The sequence below is a fragment of the Pangasianodon hypophthalmus genome, chromosome 25 (assembly GCF_027358585.1).
Source record: "Pangasianodon hypophthalmus isolate fPanHyp1 chromosome 25, fPanHyp1.pri, whole genome shotgun sequence".
Taxonomy (NCBI): Eukaryota; Metazoa; Chordata; class Actinopteri; order Siluriformes; family Pangasiidae; genus Pangasianodon; species Pangasianodon hypophthalmus.
The window spans coordinates 5,413,184-5,432,723 of NC_069734.1; positions in this window are offsets into that span (position 1 = coordinate 5,413,184).

The window sequence follows — 19,540 nt, forward strand, 5'->3', positions numbered from 1 at the left end:
TCCATACAGTACTGAAAAAATCAAATCTGTGTCAGATTAAGGTAGAAAATCAGATTTGTGCCACTTCAACCTGGTAATATGAACGTAGCCATAGTAAAATCCAATAAAGCTTTAGTCCTTTTAATTGATTATGTTCTCAACAGGAAAGACATACACATTATCGCCCATGCCTTAAGGAGAACCGGGGATAAGGCTGATATTACACAGTGGTCCTGTTTCTGCAGGTAACCACTTACATACAACCGCCAATCAAATGTGGTGCCATTCATGGTCATTTGCATTAACAGATGTGAGAATGTTATTTTCAGCATAGAGTATGTCGTAGCTATGGCCACTCTTAATATTATCTCTTAACATTACATTTATACTCTTAATATTATTCTTAACATTATTGAGCCAAAACCATCTATAACCTATTAAAAAATATTTAAGTAATGCATTTGAACTGACTATCAAGTCTACAGTCTTTAGAGTGTGGAAAAAAGTAATTAAAAATAAAATAAAAATAAAAGAGCTTACTACTTAAATTGATGTAGTTTCTAAGTGTAGCATCTGATCTTGCGTATTCTGTATTTTTATTGTGTGGGTATTATCACACTATCAATTGCAGTTTTTAAAGCAGTTCTAATATACTGTAGGTCTCTACACTGAAGAGTAAAGCAGCACAGAGGCACTTTTTCATGAGTGTACCATATCCTGCTTGTAGCAGGATCTTGTTAATTCATTTTATTTGTGTTTTTTCATTTATTAAAACTGTTATATGTTTCCTTTGCTGATGGGAAAAAGAGACAAGCTCCCACTTACTCTGTTTTCCAATGGTCCCAATCAACAGAGATTTTCAGCACAGATAAGTGACAGAATTTCTCTTTCTGCCTCCTTCTCTCATTTCCACTTTCCTCTACCTCTCTCCTGTTGCCCAATTCTCAGGCTGTCATCTCACTGGTTTTCCTTAACATCTCCTTTCCTGTCTCATTTCTTCCCTTTTGCTGTTACTCAACCTAACACACCAAAAAAAGGTCAAAGTTCCAAATTTGTTTAACAAATAAAATAAAAGCTAATCTCTCCAGAGACAGAGGTCTAATTGCAATCCCTGTTCAACCATAATGCGATTGAGGAGCTCGAGGACTTTTTAGGCCAGTTGGTGCATATTGAAGGCCTTATCCTGTGCTCATAATCCAATTGCTGAAGATTAATCCATGTGACCACATTGATAAAATCTTTGTTCTGTCAATGGATGGGACTGGGACACAAAATAAGCTGCACACAGAAAGAGAGTGCTGCTATTAATGGGAATATTAATTTAAAGGTTAGCAATGAGCAAAATAAAACATCCAGCATTGACAATAATTAACATTATTCATAGATAAATCAACCACTTGCTCCTGCCATTAGATTGAATTATGCAGAGCTATTATATCACAGCATGGACATGTAACCAAGACAGATCTAATTTAGGTGCCGTGATGAAACTGCAAATTAAAAGGCCTGAGTGGCAGAGTACACCATCAAAATAAAGTAGTAATTGTATCCTGTTGGGTTTTCCAAAAGAATTTTAAGTGGTTTAGGAGATTTTCATCACTGGCATACTCTCATACACTTGTAAACAAACCATTACTGATGTGATTACTTACTGCAGTACTTAACTGGCTGGGAATAAAAGTAGATCTCAAGAAATTAGACCTTCCATTGATGGATTGATTGGGCCAGTTACGATCACCTGATGTTCTGAGGGTTGTGACAATCAACGAACCATATAAACAAAGAAAATAATGATTCAGGTTTTCCACAAGTCATTGTGGAACTTATATTTCTCACAAATAATGGTGGCAAAATGATTGAAATTAACATTATTTGACAAAATAAATTGTATCATTGAAAGAAAGAAGTCTTTGGAAGCTCTAATATCACTAGCTGACTCATTAAATAATTTTCAGTATATTTCATCATCATGAGGAAAAGCAAAGGGCTTGCAACACAAAAGCAAGAAAAGCACCAGACCTGTACAACTGAGGTCATTTATAATCAATCAATAAGTCAATAAATCAACAAATAAATACTACTGGGCAAAGCCCGGGCTGAAACAGCTTTCATTCCCTGCCCCATCCACATCCCCCCACCCCCATGCATACAAGGATATCTTTGCCCAAAATATGTTTGCCTCTGCCAGGAGGTTAATACTTGACCATAGATGGACCTTTCAAAAAGATAGTGACACCGAACATATATTCAAATCTGCACAGAAATCACTGCAGAGTATTGCAATTTGAGCCCAAGATCTTTATACCAGTGTTTTCTAAGGGAAGGCTTTGCAAATTGATGTAGATGTGCCAATAATTTTAAAACCAGTGTTTTGCTGAAGAAGATACACTATTTAGATAAACATTTATGCTTGAAAACAAAACATTGTGTTAAAACAAACCTATACAGTGTCCCCTCAATATAATTTTTATAATACACCTCACCATTAGAATGCAGGGCTTGTCCAGTTCTTCTTGGATTTATATTCGATGGTGTTCAAAAATCACTATGCATGACTATAAAACATGGCCATTCCTTGTTAATCTAAAGTTGACCATTAATCCTGTCTAAACCCAAAGGCCAAAGAACAATGTGTTTGTATGAATCTGATGTGTTAGCAATTTTTCCTGTCTTGTTTTCCAACATCGCCAATGTAACTCAGGCTCCTCTGTATGAAGTCAGAGTGTATCTCCACCAGCAGTCTAATATCAGATATCAGGGGTTATCATGGGACACTTCCTCCCTAAACAGAGAGTATGTGGGGTGTGACCGAGGAAGTCAGGCATCAATGGTTTTTATTCAGAACTGTAAATACTCCCTGTGCTTTTGTTGGACTCAGCCACATGGCAAAATGATAATAATAATAATGAAGGATGGATATTCTCAACTGAGGACACTTAAGCTAAGGTGAACCAGAGTGTGTGTGATGATGTTTAAAGGGTTGGATGCATATGACTGATTTTGGGTATTGCCATGGCTCAAGTTTTTGATGTATATTAATGTGCCATTAGGTTTTCCACTGAGCTGAGCCAAACACGACGGTCACAATTATACTCAATTTCTCAGATAAGAACACTTTTATTCGGAAAACAGTCTGGAAATGGGTTATGAGGAAAGGATATGGTCTTGGGGAGCCATTTGATTGTGTTTATAACAATTATTCTCAAGCAGGCTATATTCTAAGCACAGAGCTCAATTTCTGGTAGACAGTAAGTCCAAATTCAAACTCTCCAAAAAGAAAGAAGAATCATAGAGGACATTCATATTTTTCAATTATATGTTTTGTAATACAATATTCCAGCTAACTGAGAAAAACAATCAAATCTGCTGGTGGTTTATTAACATGTAGTTGGATTATTTTACTTTGGTTTCTCTTCCCTTTACCATTTTCCTACTACCCGTTGTTCTATTTATTCAGGTGCATACAAAATGAAGGGGGTGTCTTTGGCTTACTTTAGTTCTGCACTTTCTTTTTGTCTGTAGTGGGCCTGTAGGAACTCTGGAGGAACTCTGGATCCTGATTCGCTCTCAAGAGGCCATTTGTTATGGTGTAATATTATTACTCAAGAATCAAGAAGAGCTTAGGTCATCCTATCCCATTACATATAACAACACATTAAGCAAAACAATTTGGTGAACACAGGATTAAACATAATAAAGAGAAATATTATACTTGTTTATACACAGTTATCATACATGGTTGGGCTACTACAGTACAATAAAATGCAATACAGAAAATATGCAGGACAGTATTACAGATAGTATATAAAAATTTTAGTATATAGTACGTGGCTAACTCCACAGCACATAAATCAACTAGCAAATTTGGCAGCTAAAATTAGCTAAATAGCTAAAACCCAGGAACAAAAACACAGACACCAAAAATGAGCAAGATCTGTGATGTGAAATTCTGGTTATAGTCCAAACCCAGTGGTCTAAGGTTGTCAAGATTTCTCTCGTTGTACAGTCTAATCCCATATTAAAACAATCCAGACATCCTAGCTACCCAATGAACACAGAGCAGATAATAACAAAAAAAAATAAATGAACAGAGAACAAAAGCATCTTGAAACTGGTGCTGTGATCATGCAATAGCAGACAATTAAATCTGAGGATGCAATTACAGACATGACCAAACTCTGTAGTAGTCTAGGCAAATACTCTGTAGATGAAAACTAGTAGCTAACTTTAGCTAACTAACTAAAAAAAAAAAACAGAGTGGAGAACAAAAACATGTCATGGGGTGATCAGCTAGGCAGACGTGACCAAGTTCAGGACTCTGAAGCCATCCACACAGGTGCTGTTAGCAAACTAGCCAGCCAATGTTCATTAGCTGTCTAAAAACAACATTTGCTAAATAAAAGACACAGCACTTGACTGATATGACCAAGCTTAGGAGTCTAGGCCCAGTCACACAAGCACATTTAGCAAACCAGATGGCTAATGGTAGCAAGATAGTTAACTAAAAGGTGAACAAATAAAGAAACACAGAGCAGAGAACAAAACAGACAAGCTAAAAGTGACAAGCATGGCCAGCAGACATGACTGAGTTTAGAAGTCCAAGAACACTTTCAGACAAAAAATGTTAGCAAACTAGACAGCATGTTACCTCATGCCTGGCAGACACAACTGAGCTCCTAAAACCACAGGTATCTTTTATATTGGCTCGTGATATTGTTGTACTTTTGTTTTTTGCCTTCCTTGAGCACAATGTGGGTCAAAATTTCCTGTTTCCTCTTCCAAATTGGGAGGACTTAGGAAGTCTACTTAAAAATAGAATATCTGTTAATTCCATACAGAAACACTGGAAGCCTTGGAACATCAGCACAATGTCTGTCAAAGGTTACAAGAAACACTTGAAACTTGTAGCGGTACACATGTCCTTCCTGATTTTTTTCCACAGTTCACATTCTTTCAGACATTTGGCTGTGTATATGTAAATTTTGTCCTCAGAAACACTTTGAGATCTCAGATCACTCACTCATGGGATTGAGCCCAGACCTGTCCTCTTCCAGACTCTAGTCTGCGGGGAAATGCTTTATTGTGGATGTTAAAAAGGTGCAGAGACACAGGAGTTTTGCTGTTTTCCTGAAAAAGTATTGCATTCAGTCACACATGTAATCAATAGCGCCCCGTTGTGTCCAAGACGAGCTGGTCAAGACCAAGGCAAGATTGAATCTAAACGAAAGTAAGACAGTGTCAAGACCAGAGACTAAAGTTCAGCAGACTTAGGGTTTTGAGGACCTCTGGGCTTTAACCATTATTGGGGCCCTATACAAACACCTTGACATGAATTTACAACTGCTCCAACCAGAAAAATCCAACCAGCTACTACTACTACTACAAAAAAACAGCAAGTATTCTCATATTCAATTATTCTTCAATATTAACTAAAGCACAGAGCTTGTATTACTTTAATAACAGAGAGAGTCATATGCAGTCAACCCTACTGAAATCAGGTGGCTGGTAATGTCAAACCTTTCACACTTTTCTTGTTTGCTGCACTTAACGCCGGCCCCTAAGGATTCAGCGTCACTCTGGATCAGGGGGGTATTTCATGAAGTGGGCTAACTGGATAAGACAGGCTTATTTCAACAAGCTAATTTCTGTCAATTTCGGTTCCAACAAAGCTAATCGTAAGCGCTGCTGAGTTACTATGGCAACATATGCTTTTAGACAAATCTGTATCCACATGATAGATGTAGGATATCAGCAATATATCTTATCTGAAGAGAAATAGCTTACCCTTTTGACAAGAATGACTGGAAACTATTTTTAATGACATGTTTGGTTACCTGGCATACATAATTTCAATGGCTTCGATTAGATTAGATTCGTCCTAAGTGACATATTTAAAACATTTTTTTATTAGTAGCATTCTTATTCATTGCATCAATAAGTCACATTTCAATAACAGGAATTTAAAAAATGTTCTCCAGATCAATCCATCATCAGCATAATATTGTATGTACACACAGTAGACTCAGTAAAATTGACTACATATTAAGGTGCTGGCCTACGTAACATTCTATAATTCATTTCTTACAGCAATAACAACAAAAAAGAGGGTTTATATTATCCAAATTCAGAACCAATCTTTTCTAAAAGTAATTTAACAGCAGTTTAACAATTTTCTGCCGTGCTGCTTCTCAAGCTTTGTTAATTGCTGATGTGTTGCTTTTCTTAGCAATAATGTTTTTATACTCATCAAATAATTTAATAATTATTTGCTGTTTAGATGTAGTGAAAAAGCGTCTCTCTCATACATATTATGTGAGCGTCTCTCTCGCTTATATATTATGTCCTGGCACGTGAGCCTCCATTGGCAAATTACAGCTTGAATTGGCAGAAATAAGGTGCATCTGAATTTCACTGATGAAAGGCACTGAGCATGGATTGACTTGTTACACTAAATCAAGCAAGGCTATTCCAAATAAGCCCCACTTTCTTTTTTTTGCTCAGTTTGTGGAATACCCCCCAGGTGTTTCCTGACTTGATTAAGCAGGTGTAGTTGGTTCCCCTTTCGATGTTACATTCAAATCATGGAGTCTTACAATAGTCTGGTGTGCCATTCATGTGCTACTGACCATATATAAATGTCTGCATGTGAAACTAACTTTAGTGCAGTAAAAGAGATATAATGTCATTAGCTTAGCATCAAACCTCTACATAGCCACAAAACACCATTCTCTCTAACAGAAAAGATACCTTCACTCTTAGAAGTTACACTACTTGGCCAAAAGTATGTGAACACCTGACCATCACAACCAGATGTGCTTTGTTGAACATCCCTTTCCAAAACCATGGGCATTAATGTGGAATACTTGGAAAAGCCCAAGCACAAATGCCAGTAAGTCCAAGACAAGAAAGAAAACATCTGTAAATGGACTCCAGCCCTAGTAATCAATCTCTGGTACAAAATCTGACATGTAATATGAGCTTTGTAGTAAGATCACCACAGTAAGTGCACTATAGTAAGATCCACACTAGCAGACCTTGGACCATAAATAACATCTTGGGTACAGTGGGGTTTCGCCGTGGTTTGCTTACGAAAGTGAAACCACATCCGAAAACACACACACTCACACTAAATTTGAAGACTTCAGGCAAAATAAATCAATAACTAAAATATATAAACCTTTTCACTGAAATATATGCCACTGAACAAAATATGGGGCAATAAAAAATACTTTCTAAAACAAGCTATAAATAGTCCCTAGAAGTTAGAAGAATGGTTTTATTTTTACTTTATTTTTATAGGGCATTTTATTCGTTTAAAACTTTGGCGTTTTTGTTAGTATGAAAGTGGATGTAATAAAAAGTGACATTTGTTAAGTAATCCAGTATTTTATGTTGCCAGTCACATTTTTTATGTTGCACTTTGTCATAAATGTTTAAGTACATCTTCATATTGATTGATGTTAAAAATATCTTTGTACACCCAGACTTACTTGAAACAAAACTTAGAGTATTATACACATGGCATAAATGTAAGTCATTCATTTTATGAGATGTTAAAGGCAAACTTTAAAAAAATGTGAGCTATTTATTTTATGAGTTTAATAAATGCAGAAAATAAGCACGCAATGATGCTTGTTAGAATTTTAGTTGCTGTTCTCACAGCTAATTTCCCAGTGTGCAGTGTTTGCACTAATTACACAATTGATGGTGAGGTCTTTAAACAAAAGAAGTCAGCCCCATACTGCACAGATCAACATTTCTGCTTTTTTTAGTCCACAGCTTGTAGATGCAAAGGCAATACAATGTAATCAAATGATGAGAAATTGATCTGCACAGAGAAATTCCATGATGTATTCTGTTCTCGTCCCACCCGGGGTGAATTCTCCAACCTCACGTCCAGTGTTCCAGGAATCCACAACCCTGACAAGGATCAAGCAAATAATGAAGATGAGTGAATGATGCTGTAAGCTTTAAATAAAATACACTAATCTAAACCAACAGAAGCAAACGTTTAATAGTAGTACCTGATGACGTAAATGGTGCTGGATTTGCCAAATGAAGATGGAAGGAAGAAATTGCTTTTTGGTAGAAAGATCAGTGTTAGAGGTGCACTCACCCACCCATGGCTTGAATAAGTCCTGGAAAACAGCATGTACTCATTTTTCTGCCGGGTCTTGGTTATTCCAGTCCTGTGCCTGTTTCCTGTGCAGATGTTTTTTGTTTGCACTTTTATGTCTTGTTTTGTCTGCTCTAAGGGTGTGTTGATATGTCTTAGGGTTCACAGACATGCCAGTGCAATTGTGGCATTCATATCAATCTGAAAAGATGAAAAAAGCTTCCAAGGAAAAAAAACAGTTTTAACTTTAGTGACCAATACATGATTTTATACTTGATGGCTATCAACTTTTGCCCCCAGAGCTGATGTGTGCCATCTCATAAAAGAAAGCATGTTGGGGTTATAAATAAGCAGAAGGTTGTTGGGTCATGAGTGGTGAAAAATCTCTTTATGTGCGTCTCTAAGTGCTCTCCAACATCAACAAATTCCATCCCATCACCAATGAAGTCACAGCATGTTATCAAGTTTCCTGTGGTATTTTCTTGAAGTTCTTGAGATGTATGAAGTACAAAATAGCACTGGCTAATCCCACAGGGTCACTATTTGAATAAATGAGAAACAAAAAGGTCAGTTACCACCTTAACTGTGTTTACCATACCATATACATATCGCAAAGACTAGGAGAGACCTAGAGGCCAAGTTGTCTCTTGTGCTCTTTCATTCAAAGATGTTGGACATTAGCCATTTAAACACACTTAACAGCCAAAGAAAATAAAGGGTCTAAGGTTCAAAGAATCACCACACATATGGAACATGTAGGTTGGTGGTGTAGCTACAAATATCCCATATATACTGTATGTACAGATGTTCCATTTGCCATCCACCATATGGCTATTATGAGCTAAAACTGAAGGTTAGCCCAGATAGCTCTATCCCCAGCCACAGACTCCAGCTCCTCCTGGGGGATCCCCAGATGTTCCCAAGCCAACTGTGAGATATAATCTCAGTGGGATAAACCTATATCTTTAGTGGGGCATGGCTGATACAGCTCTAGTGCGAATCAACCAAAGGACATATCCATGCAAGGTGCCCAAACTACCTCAACTGGCTCCTTTTAATTTGGAGGAGCTGCGGCTCTGCTCTGGGGTTCTCCTGAATTGTCAATCTCCTCACCCTATCACAGCGAATATACCCAGCAACCTTGCAGAGGAACATAATTTCCACCACCTGGAGTTGCATCCTTATTCGTTCAGTCACTACCCTCAGCTCATGATCATAGGTTTGGATAGGAATGTAGATTGACTGGTGAACATAAAGGATCAAGGTACAGTGACTGTGGCAATGATGCTGTGGATGCAATCTATTTGTTAATCTCATGTTATCTATCAGCTAAAAACACCAAGACCCAAATCCTGGGTCCCCAAAGCCCAAACCCATGCCAAAGCCTTCAAAGCTAAAACGTCTAATAGACCTATTAAGACCAAAACCAAGACCAGACCCAGACCCTCAGATCCCAGACCCAAACCCGACCACATCCCTCAAGAGCCAGGCTTGGCCCAAACCCAAAACCCAAACCAGAGCCAGACCAGACCTCCAAGATCCAGACTAGACCAAACCCAAGATCCAAACCAGAACAAGACCAAAATCAGTACCATATCCAGAATGAGAGCATGACAGATCTTACAAGGCTCACATTATACCATCCTAGCCCCGATTTATTTAAGTCCCAGGTGCAGACCTTGAGCAAAATCCTCAGGTTCAGTCTCAGTCAAAAATGCAGACCCTCCAAGACTCCAGATGCAGACCAGGTCCCTCTAAGACCCAGAATCTGTGACCTAGACTCTGAAGTTTTTAAAGGTAAATTGATCCAAACTCAAAAGACACAAACTCCTGCGTTTTCAGATGGCTTGCAAACTGAAACAGAACCTCATTTGACATCTTAGCATCATTGTTTGAAAAAATTGTGGGAGGTCTCATCAATATACCACACACAGGATGAGAGAATTACAGTTAAACAAGGTGTTTGTGTACATTAAAGAATATTTTCTAAGAGGATTTATTTAAATGTGCAAGCACTGTGTTATCAGATTTGCAGGATTGCATTTCATCGAGTAATCATAAAGCACTCATGATGGTGGCCCCGGTGAGTGTATTTTTCCATTTCCTATGTGTAAAAGGTTCATCACCATCCACAATTATGTGGTCAACATTAAATGGAAACAAACAGAGGCCCAAGCTGGTGATGACAAACTTAGAGACAATGTGTGTGGCTGTGGGTAGTGGTGGTGGTGGTCAAGGATGTTTTTTTATTTTTTTGTATGGTTCTCATATGCCTGAAGGTCAGTCTATGTACAAATACATTTAGGATGTTCCTCTCTTGTCTCTGTGGTGTTTGAGCCACAGGAGGCAGAAACACAGCTCCAACAACCAAAAACACCAATAATAATTGTCACTCATTTGTTGAATCTGAATCTACTGTATCTGTAACAGTATCAGGGAAATACAATCAATACGGATGATCACATTAGAGATTGGGATGTAACATTTATTCAAAAGAAAATTGTTTATTACAATTTATAAGAGCAAGTGGACTGTGATAGCATTTTAATGTTGGCTAAATAATTTTCTTGGATTCCATATGACTGAAGTCAAAAGAAAATGCCATAAACACTACCCTCACTTCTACTCATAACATCAATCACTAGTCTTTTTCCATGTGAATTTGCATTTGGCTTTAGTGCAACTGGTACAAATTTATTTGAAGAAATTTAAAGCATTTATTTTACGACATTATAAAAAGAGCCATATATACATTATAAAACAACTTCAACATGGAGCACTTCACCAAGTGCTACCCTCAAAACAGCAACTAATCCAATTGTGAGAAAAGGCCTATGTAAGGCACAAAGATTAATAATCTCCTTCAATGATTTATTTCTTGTAGTGGAAACACCTACAAAGAGAGCACTGCTAACACGTAGTTGAATGGAAGAATGATAGTGCTGGTGCGTAACAGTCTTTAGTAAATCACAACATTCCAGCTTTTAGGTGCTTTATAATCTCTGTGGAAAGCCACAACCTCTGAAGAGTCTGAGAACAAAACGGCAAAGGCGTAGTTTGTGTTCTCACGGTCATAAATGCTTTCAAATGCTGAGCTATAGTATTCATTTGGAAAGCATTAATACCTGATAACAGGGGCTGAAAAATCAGTGGTCTAGTCCTCTCCGTAGTGGATATACTGTAGTGACTAGTCCTGATGGCTTTAGAAAAACCTCGGAGACATTTTTGTCAATGTGTAGTCTCTCCAAAGGATTATGTACAATGTGTGCTGTTATTCTCACATAAGTAGATCATGTTAAGAAGATATGCAAAGTCTTTGGATAAATTTGATTTTTCAATTTTTCAATTTTTTTTTCTTTTTTTTTTTTTTTTTTGGTGGATAGACCCAGAGAGTAAAATAAAACAAAATAAAAAGTTTATGCTACAGACATTACACCATTAGTTATAATTATAGTTTATTAGTAATTTTCTGTATGAATTTGAAATCCATAGACCATGTTGGTTTATTGCAACTAGTACAAATTTAGTTGACCATGTTATTTGTAATAAGCAGACCTTTATTGTAAACAGTTATGAGCCATATATACATTATAAAATGCTATCTCTGAGTAAATCTGATTTTCAATTTTATTTTTCTGTCCTACATTTACCCAAAGAATACTACATATACTACAAAAAGTAAAGTATCCAACCCCATTATATTATAATATCTCTGTTGTATTAGGAGCATCAGTGCTTTCATTTCATTTTAAGTGATAAAGTAAGTCATTTAGTAATAAAGATTAAGTTTGTTTTCAGTTAAACTTGAGGTGTTGGACTAACTAGCAAGGTGCAGTCTGTCAGTGTGGATCATTTCTTTGAAGGTCGAACTTTGTGAACTTGAAGGAAAGAAATTATAGTTTGTCCACTGTATGGTGCATTATTCACTTATGGTTTTGTTTACAGATTCAGTTTATTTTCCTAGACATATTTATTATTTTTTTTTTTGTCTGTTTTATTCAGGTGTGTGAAAATTCCAGGTATATATAATCAGGTCTGATAGAGGCATCACAGTGAATCAGTGTGTCTTCAGACCAGTGTTTTTGATTCATTCATCATTAACTGCTTTATCCTGGTCAGGGTGGTGGAAAGTCCAGAGTCTATTCTGAGAATACTGAGCAAAGATCAATAATAATGTTTTGGGGTGTCCACTGCAGGGCATCAAAAATTTAACTGCACTAATTTGTAATAGCGGTTCAACTGGCTATGGAAAGTGTAATACTCTACAAAGCATCAAATATTACTTTTGCCCTACTCACATGCAGTAAGCTGAATTACTGCATTTAACAATAGTATCTGCCAGTTTATTTATTTATTTATTTATTTGCTTGTTTGTTTGTTTGTTTGTTTCAACTTTAGTTAGATAAAAAGTCAGGGTCTCTCAATTAAAGGGGTCTCCCTTAACACTGTCATTACAATGTTAATTCATTTTGGAAAACCACTAAGCCTCTTCTTCATGGTTCTGTCTCAGTACAGGACTGCAATTGTTTCTGCTCAACCTTCTCAAGAGGAAAGACCTTCAGTAATCCAATTGATCCGAGCTTCTCTGAGTTCGCAAAGACTGAGTCAAAAACATGATTGACTGAAGTGAGAACAAGCCATTCAGTTGAGGCTTTGGGCCTTTTTAAGTTACTCGAATTAGTGGTTAACTCATACTTTTAAATTTTAGGTCAGAGGTCAAGAAGCACTTTTAATTCTTGAAAATAAATTTTAAATTTGCTACATGTTCAAATTTTGTTAAAATTCCAATAATAGTCAAAACTAAATTACATTAATGACTAGCATTAACAATGTGACTTACTATTCAACTCACTGTTCAGCAGTATGTCACAGAATAAAACAAACACTTCTTAGCTTATAGTCCAACTTATATTAACACACATCAACTCATTACAGACACTCTGACATACAGCGGCTGACTGCAGTAGCTTTGGAATGATTCAGTAGTCAAAAGCCTATAAGTCACTCCTTCATAATGCAAAGACTGAAGATTTCACTAAGCTTCCTTGAGCTATTTGTACTAGCATGAGAATATATTTTTTTCAGAGCACTTTTATAAGTCACTCTGGATAAGGATTATTCTGTAAATGTAAATGTATTCATATAAAATGTACTTAATAAAATATGTGAATAAATTTTCTAGGAAATAAAGTCACACTGGACATGCCATATAACTTGGGCTTGTTGTTTTGCATTATGTAATCTAAGACATGAGCAGATACTGCCTCCTTGTGGTATTTGTAGGAACATTTGTCTATAACATTTGTTGATAAGTTTCCTGTACTAGTAGAACTTTGGCTGCAACTGTTTGATAGGATTGTAAGTATAATTTAATTTGGTTTTTTAGTATCTATTAGCTATAGCCATGGCTATATGATCACACCTCCATTAAAGCTGATCACACCTCCATCCTTCTTCTGCCTGCATATAAACAAAAACTCAAACAGGAAAAAAAAACGGTTCTCAGGACAATCTATCAGTGGAGCGAGGAGGCTATCTTCACACATCAGGACTGTTTCCAATCCACAGATTGACAGATTTTCAGGCATGCAGCAGACACGGACATTAATGAATACATGAATTCTAGATCATTATGTGCACTGATAAAAATCTGTATCAAATCCTTCCTGAACAAGAAACCCTGGGTTAATGCTGATGTCAGGGCCAAACTTAGAGCTTGAACTTCAGCCTACAACTCCAGGGACCTGGTGGCATACAGGGAAGCCAAGAGAGGCTACAGAGCAAAGGTTGTGTAGAACTATCAAGGATCTGACCTCAAGCTTATGTGGATTGGTTTGTGCTCTATTACAGACTACAACTGGGGGACTATCTGCCTCACTACCTCATGAAATGAACACTTTCTATGATCGGTTTGAGGCAAACAACACCTTCCCTGCAGTGAAACTACTGGTGGACTGCAACAGCTGCACATTAACCATCTCTGAGCCTGATGTGATGAGATCCTGCAGGTCGGTCATCCCACACAAAGCGCCAGGTCTTGATGGCGTTCATGGCCATGTTAAAGCATGTGCCAGCCAGCTAGCCGAGGTTTTCACTGATATCTTTAATATCTCGCTAAGATTGTCTGTGATTCCCACATGCTTTAAGAAGACCACCATTGTCCCTGTCCCTAAGATGTCTGCAGCCAGATGTCTGAATGACTACCGCCCGTGGCTCTGACCTCTACAATCATGAAGTGCTTCAAGTGGCTAGTCAAAAACCACATCGGTTCCTCCCTTCTGGCCACCATGGACCCTGTCCAATTTGCATACCACGAAAACAGATCGACAGATGATGCCATTGCTCTGGTGATGCACAGTGCTCTCACACACCTGGATAAGAAAAGCACCTATGTGAGAATGCTGTTCATTGACTACAGGTCTGCTGTTAAAACCATCATTCCAGCCAAACTCATCACAAAGCTCAAAGACTTAGGACTGAACACTCATCTGTGCAATTTCATTTTCACCCCAGGGGGTGAAAATCAGTAACTGCAGCTCCTCCACACTGTCTCTGAACACTGGAGCTCCACAGGGATGCGTTCTCAGCCCCCTCTGGCACTCCCTGTTCACTCACCACTCTGTCACCAAGCACAGCTCCAATATCATTTTCATGTTTACTGACGACACCACAATCCCAGGCCTCATCATGGACAGAGATGAGACAGCTTACAGAGATGAGGTCTGAGCATTATCAGAGTGGTGCAATGACAGCAACCTCTGCCTCAACATCATCAAAACTAAGGAGGTGAATGTGGACTACAGGAGGCTGCAGGAGGATGGTCACATGCTTTATACATTGGTGGGGCTTCTATGGAAAGAGTTAGGAGTATCAAGCTCTTCAGTGTGCACCTCCCTGACGACCTGACCTTGTCCCTTCACACTGAGACAGTGGTGAAATCTGCTTGTCTGTGACTCTAGTTCCTGCGGAGGCTCAGAAAGTTTGGTTTTCCCCCAAAAATCCTGACCAACTTCTACAAATGCACCATAGAGAGCATCCTGACTGGGTGCATGACTGTCTGGTTTGGCTGAATTCATTATTGGCAACAAACTCCTAGCCTTACAGGACATCTTCCATAAACAATGTCTGAGGAAGTCTCACAAAATCATCACAGACTGAAATTACCCAGCACACAGACTGTTAACCAGACTGCCATCAGGCAGATGGTACCGCAGCGTTCAATCCAGAACCAGCAGGCTGAAGAACAGTTTCTACCTGCAGGCCATGAGGATCCTGAATAAACTGTAATCCATTCATTACTCCTTCTTCCACTCTTTCACTCATGCCTCCACTACCTCCCACACACTGGTCACCTCACTGACAGCTCAAAGACACTCAAGGACAATCTCTTCACATGTTTCTCTCCCTTTTGGGCATGTTGCAATATTTCTAAGGGCACTATTACCACTTTACTGCCGCTAGGGACTCCTGTCTGTACACCTGTACAGTACCTGAGCCTCATGACAACATTTCAATTACAATTGTACTGACATTTTGTGCACATGACAAATAAACTTGAAATCTGAAACTTGAACATGGCTATCAATGTGGGGTCCCGGTACCCCAATAGGTATGTACAGCATAGCCAAGGGTTCCTCATGTTTGTTTTATGATTAAGTTTTCATATGAGTTATATTATTATTATGTTTTCATAGTCACTAGTCAACAAGTAGGCCTGGACTTAAAATTAATTTGAATCTAATATCAAATTTAATAGAAATGTGTTCTGTGTGTGGAAAGTTTAGCCCAAATATCATTGTACACATTTAAATAATGATATAATAATATTATAATATTAAATATTTTGAGAACCCCTGCTATGTAGTACCATTTCTTAATGAAATATCATGTAAAGATAGGGGCATCATAACATATTGTTATCATATTTTATTTTATGTAGAAGATTCCATTATATTTTGGTGGTTTATTAAAGTATATTAAATATTAAACTGATTTTGAAACAGGTCAGTTTATAATTAAGAGTACAACATTTACTTATAATAATATTCACAGAGTAGTTACATCTGATCATGTCTTTAATCACAAGTGCATTTTTAGATTTTGATGTGAGACATTTGTAAATATAAAGTGCCATTTAGCTTCCGAATCCACCCACAGTGCTCATACTCGCAGTTCTGCATGACATATCACACTATTATATAACTCAGTAGAAGAAAGTTTAATAAAAGACTGCTCTTCTTTAGCAGTACGAAAAAGCAACCATTGACTAATTCACAGTCTTCACTCATGTCCTCCACCCTGAGAGGAAATGTCACACTGCAGCTCTAAACATGCTTGACCTACAAATCCAAGGGGAAGAAAATACTCACTACTTCCTGTGATACATTAAAAGAGCTGACCTCAAAGGACCATTCCTCTGTATGCTGAAACATGCTCTATATTCTCCTTTTAACTCTCTCCCTCTCTCTCTCTCTCTCTCTCTCTCTCTCTCTCTCTCTCCCTTATCTCCTCTTCATATAACATTTTTATATTAGGATTAAAACACTTGTTGCAATGTTATAAGGAAATAATCAGTAATGAACAACAGTGTAGCTAAGTTACTGTTAACACCATGTAGTTGATTATTTTCCTATAACAGCATGTTCTGGTGTATTTTATTCCTCCTATACCACAATGATGTTACAATTTTTAATTTATTATTGAATGTTACCTTATACTTTTTATCTATTCATAGTTATATTATTATTTTGGAATGTGACTGAGACAAGTTGTTACAGCTCTGAACAGCTGTTCTCTTAACAGCCTCTCTTTTTTCTCTCTCTTCATAATTTATAATTATTTGTAATTTGTTAATAAGACAGAAAAATGCAGCTTGCAAATTCGCAAATCTAATTCTAGTTTTTTTTTTTTTTTAACTTTTGGTGTTAGCCAAAACTTTAAAATACAAACCGTTACTTTTGGTTGAGATACATACAAAAGGGAAACACAATTCAGTTCTATTTTTCAGAATTATATATGTAGAAAATATCAAAATTTCACACTGTAAAAGGTTTTCCCAGGCCTTCACACATATGATCTGTATACTTCAGCCATTCAAGAGATATGGCCATTTGTATACTCCCAAACACCTTGTTTACTGTCTGGTAATCTGATAATTACTGTGATATTGCACTTAGACATTTCTCATAATCCTTACAGTCTGTCCCGGTGCAAGAAAACCAATTTTTATTAGACAGTAGCAGTCTAAGCCAGAGCAAGCAGACAGGAAAGCGCTTAATAGTGGCAATAACAGCATGACAAATGAATGACTCCTGGATCCAGTCTAGTTTTATGGCTTCTACAAAAACAGGGTAGAGTAGTGTTTAGAATGATGATTAGATGATGAGACGATGTGAAAAGGAATGGGTGTGTATTGGTCAGGTTAGAGATTTAAGTGTCTGATAGTAGGATTTTTTTAGCTGGCTGTGATTCTCAAACAGGTCGAAAAACAGAGGCCAAAGAAACCACATACATTCAAACACATAGAATGAATGAATGAATGAATGAATGAATGAAGAGAAAAATAACTACATTCTGTCTTTTCAGCTGAAAAATAACAAAAACCGTGTAAGTAGGAAGAAAAAAATACAAGTTTCTGCAAGAACTGGGTGAAGTTCTTAAAATAGAAAGCACTACAGTAATTACAGACTACATTTAGCATCTACAATTACTGCAGATGACCTGCTTTTTTCCAGTCCCTGCAATGAAAACTTCCACTTCCAAAATTATTTTAATACCTTTATACTTGTGTAGAGAATATGTTAATGACAAGACCGAGTTTCCTGTATACTTTTTAGAAATGGTCTTAATGCTTATGCTAAAGTTTAAGTTTATGCTAAAAAAAAAAATGAAAAAGTCTAATGTTTTGGCTGGAATCAACAGATAAGTTAAGTCCACTACGAAGTGAACAAAGTGTTTAAAATAGCTGCAACAAGAAAACATTCTGTGTTTAATGTCTGTATATAGGCCTATTGACATTGGCTATTTGTCAATTTCTAAAATGTACCTAGTTTAAATGAACCACATGTTTGTAGATTTACTGTAAACTATTAACTTGTTGGAATACGTCCTTAACTCATGGGGAGAAAGTTCATTAGTATAAATAAGCTTTCCCATTCAATAAAAACACAAGTGCAGCCCCCTTGCACTATTACTACTACTACTACTACTACTACTAATAATAATAATAATAATAAAGCTGAACTGTCTTGATTCAAATATATTGTTAATTTCTAAAAGCTCTTCATGCCGATCTAGCATCTGGTATAGTGTGAAAAGGACAAAGAGTTAGGTGAGCTGGCAAAAAATTACATGTTTGCCATTTAGAAATAGCTTCCCATGATCTAAGAAAGCATTTAAAAATATTCCATCATATTCTAAACAAAGAAAAACTGCCCCACAAAGGAAAGGTGGTGAAAATTTTAAGCTCCATGACTAGGATGTGTGGGCATTTAAGTACGATGACAATTTTAAACAAGCAGCTAGTTAAACTTATAAAATATTACCACCAAACAAAACATACAACAAAATGTATTTTAGTAACACTGTAGCTGACATTAGGTAATAGATGTGTTAATGTGTACAAGCATGTATAAGACATAAAGTATTGAGATATTTATTAAATATTTCACTTTAATAAACTTTAATAAACTAGTCAATATTGTATTAGTTAATGTTGTGTTTATGTATAATAAGCTTTAACAGAATGAATAAACTCTCTTATTTAGTAGATGACAAACCTACTAACCCTATCATGTAAATGTATATGTATATATATACAGTATTTGCTATGTAGTAATGTGAGAGTTAAATGAGTTATGGTTATGTTTAATTAGTTATACAGACACATTACTACATTACAACATTTTTTCAGTATATCTCCCTATCTGAAATCTAAGCAAAGACCCTCTTCATTACCTCTTGAATTATTCTTTTTCCTCTTGTTTAGCATCATAAAGGAACTCAAAACCCATTCAGACCCATCTTCAACTAAATATAAATTTAAATAGGAGTTCCACAGCAGGCTTTATTTGCATTTGAACATTGACATGACTGGTAGATGCCTTTTCTACTGGCATTTAAACCCAAACGTTCCTTAAACAACTTGTTTAACATTACTGAAAGATGGCATGTACAGTTGGAGATGACACTGCCCGCTCTTTTCTTTTTTGAGCAGCATCTGTGCAGGGGCATGTAGGGCTATTATTCTGTCCTGGCCACGTCATTTCTTCCCAAGCTGTAGCGGGGCCTGAATCATGGTTTAGGAGGCCCCTTTATAAGGGGGGAAATGAGCTGAATGGAGTCTCTGCAGTGTGACGGGGGTAGGGCTGGCTCTGTTGAATGTCCTTACAGACAGGGGCAGGGCCTGGGGAGCAGAGGGAGGGGATTATGGTAATGGAGTGCACT